Raw genomic sequence first — 4,098 nt, 5'->3', positions numbered from 1 at the left:
GCAGAGAAAAACAACAGATGTAACAAAACTACAATTACAGACCAATATCCCTTAGGATTATAGACACAAAAAAATAACAAAAATGAAAAAACCAATAAACAAAAACAAAAAAATTCATCAAAATACTACCAAAACAGATCAAGCAATGTATAAATGAATTGAACACCATGACCAAAAGAGCTTCAAGTATATAAAAGTTTCAAGATTGGTTCAACCTAAAAAATTGATCAATGTAACATACCATATTAATAGAATGAAGGAAAAAAACAACAAATGATCATCTCAATTTGATGGAAATAAAAAGTATTTGACAAAATCCAACACAATTTCATGATAAAAACACTAAAACTAAGCCAGGAATAGAAGGGAACTTTTCAACCTGGCAAAAACATTTATGAAAAATCCATAGCTAACATCATATTTAATGATAAAAGACTTAAGGATTTTCTCCTAACATCAAGAACAAGACAAATATGTCCATTCTTGCCACTTCTACTCAACATTGTACTGAAGGCTCTAGACAGGGAAATTAGCCAGAAAAAAAGAAATAACCGGCACCTGATAGGACAGAAGAAATTAAAACACTCTATTCAAAGATGGCGTGAGCTTGTATATAGTAAATCCTAAGTAATCCACGGGAAAATACTATTTGATAAAAGAATTTAACAAGGCTGCAGGATACAAGATCAAGATACAAAAATCAACTGTATTTCTTACATTGGCAATAAACAATCAAAATTGAAATTAAGAAAACAGTTTCGGGCTTCCCTGGTGGCGCAGTGGTTGGGAGTCCGCCTGCCGATGCAGGGGACGCGGGTTCGTGCCCCGGTCCGGGAGGATCCTGCATGCCGCGGAGCGGCTGGGCCCGTGGGCCATGGCCACTGGGCCTGCGCGTCCGGAGCCTGTGCTCCGCAACGGGAGAGGCCGCAGCAGTGAGAGGCCGCAAAAAAAAAAAAAAAAAAAGAAAGAAAGAAAAAAGAAAACAGTTCCATTTACAGTAGAATCAAAAACAATAAAATCCTCAGAAATAAATTTAATAAAAGATATCCAAGGTTTATACATCGAAAACTATAAAACATTGTTCAAAGAAACTAAAGAAGACCTAAGTCAGTGGAAAGACATCCTGTATTGATGGACTTGAAGACTTAGTTTTGTTAAGATGTCAATAATCCCCAAATTTATCTACAGATTCAACACAATCCATATCAAAGTCCAAGCTTCCTTTTTTTCTGAAATTGACAGACTGCTCCTAAAATTCGTATGGAATTGCTGGGAACACTGAGAAGCCAAAGCAAGTTTGAAAAAGAACAAAGTTGTAGAATTCACATTTCCTGATTTTAAAACATTACTACAAACACACAGTAATCAATAGGATGTGGTATTTTTATATAGATAGATATATAGATTAATGGAATATAATTGAGATTTCAGATATAGACCCTTACATTTATAGTCAACTGAGTTTTAACAACAGTATAAAGACAATTCAAGGGAAAGCATAGAATTTTTAATAAATGTCTCTGTGCAAACCAGATCTCCACATGCAAAAAGAATGGATTTGGACCCATACCTCACAGCATTTACCAAAAATACATCAAACAGATCAAAGACATAAATGTGAGATCTAAAACTATACAATTTGTAGAAAATGTAAATGCAGATCTTTGTGACCTTGAGTTAGGCAATGATTTCATAGATATGAAACCAAAAGCAGAACAACAAAAGAACAAAATAGATAAACTGGACCACATCAAAAAAAGTTTTAACATGTGCTTTAGATTATACTGTCAAGAAAGTATAAACTTAACCCACAAAAGGAAAGAAAATATATGCCAGTCATATATCTGATGAGGGATTTGTATCAAGAGTATATAAAGTACTCTTAAAACAAAACAATAAAAAGATAATATACAAAGGATTTGAATAGATATTTCTCCAAAGAAGATAAACAATGGGCACATGAAAAGTTACTCAATATCTTTAGTTATAAGGGCAATGTAAATTAAAACCACAACAAGCGCCATTTTACACCTACTACTATAGCTCTAATCAAAAGGTCAGAAATAACAAATGTTTGCTAAAATATGAAGAAATCAGAACCCTCATATATGCTAGTGGGAATTTTAAATGGAACAGCCACTTTTGAACAGTTTGATAATTCCTAAAAAAATTTATGCATAGGGTTATGACCTAACAATTCCACACCTAGGTATACACCCAAAAGAATTGAAAACATATAGCCACAAAAAATCATGTAAACGAATGTTCATAACAGCTTTATTAATAATAGCCAAAAGCTGGAAGCTATCCAAATATTCATCTCTTGATGAATATATAAACACAATGTGGTATATTGATGCAATGGAATATTATCCAGTCATAAAAAGGAATGAAGTACTTATACAAACTACAATATGGATGAAATTCTTACACCAATACATACAGATAAATATATATATATATATCTAGGTCTATATAGATATTTATATATATGGATATAAATGTACACTTAGTCATAAAGTAAAATATCTTTTTCATTGTGGAGTCAAAATAAAAAACATTTGAAAATCATTGTTATAACCTGGCTGGCACAAAAAACAAAACAGGAATAATATTTATGGCATGTGAAAATTATAAGAAATTCAAGTTTTAGATTCCATAAATAAAGTTTTGTTGGAACGCAATAAGGCTCCTTTATTTATGTACCATCTATGGCAGTTTTTGCATTACAGTGGCCAAGTTGCGTTATTCTAACAGAATGCACAGCCTGTAAAACCTAATATTCACTATCTGTTATTTTATAGAAAAAAACAATTTTTAAACCATGGATTAGACAGTAAGTACTTGACAGGGAAATGAAGGAAAAGGTAAAATAATACTTTGGGGAGTATCTATAAGTATATGTGGATTTTAAAAATAATCAGATAAATTTAACTTTGAGACTTGAAACAACAGAAGACAGCAAATTTTAAAAAGAAGAATTCAATTATAACATTATTACACAAGTTCTTGAAATGTTAATGGTTAATTTTAAAATAATAAAACACAAAAGGATAAATTTACAGTTTGTGTAAATATACAGATTTCTTGAGCAACTATTGTATTCCAAAAATTGTACTGAGAGAAATGAATAGGATCTATGTCTCAAGACTTATTTAATATGGTTGAAGCAGTCAGTACTTGTCATTCATTTTTACTCATAATCTGGAAATTTTGATAATTCCCAGGGACTGCAATCACATGTACTGGTATTTGAGGTATGGAGTTACTTCCCTTTAAAACCAATAATCCCACTGAATTTCAGATTCACTTTACTATGTTGTTCTATACAAATGACTAATTTCTAATTATATGAAATTAAAATTATGAACAGAAGCCTATGAGTAGGAGTTATACACCCATATTCACAGTAAGACTCATTCCCTGATCCAGGGGCCAAAGGAAGCTAAGTATTTTGAATAATATCAATTATGGTTCCCAATTTCTCTGTGACCCCTTCCTTCTCATGCTGTTGACTAACTGCTAGCTCTTTTGAAAGTCAGGATAGTTGTGGTCTCAGCAGGAAACATTTATTCCAAATCTTCTTCTCTGGCTCTGCCTTTCCAGGTTGGATGGAGACAGAGAAAAAGAGAAAGAATCCAGGAATCCAGGCGTTCTGCAGAGAACACTGTATTCTGTGCACATGCACAGGCGGTACATGGTGGCATAAGCCCTGGACTGGGAGGCAGGAAAATCTGCGTTCAGCTCCCTGATCATCATCTAACTAGTTGTGTAAGTTCCTGCACATTTAATTTCTCAGGACTTTAGTTTCCTACTGTAAAATGAGATTATGGCAAATGGTCTATATTTTTTAGCTTTAAATTTATTTTTGAGTTGACCATAAAAATATAACCCCTTGGGCTTCCCTGATGGCGCAGTGGTTGACAGTCTGCCTGCCGATGCAGGGGACATGGGTTCGTGCCCCAATCCGGGAAGATCCCACATGCCGCGGAGCGGCTGGGCCCGTGAGCCATGGCCGCTGAGCCTGCTCATCCGGAGCCTGTGCTCCGCAAAGGGAGAGGCCACAACAGTGAGAGGTCCGTGTACCGCAAAAAAAAA

The sequence above is a fragment of the Aethalodelphis obliquidens genome, unplaced genomic scaffold (assembly GCF_003676395.1).
Source record: "Aethalodelphis obliquidens isolate GAN/ISIS:26980383/991018 unplaced genomic scaffold, ASM367639v1 scaffold2, whole genome shotgun sequence".
Classification (NCBI taxonomy): domain Eukaryota; kingdom Metazoa; phylum Chordata; class Mammalia; order Artiodactyla; family Delphinidae; genus Aethalodelphis; species Aethalodelphis obliquidens.
This window is presented reverse-complemented; position numbering follows the sequence as displayed.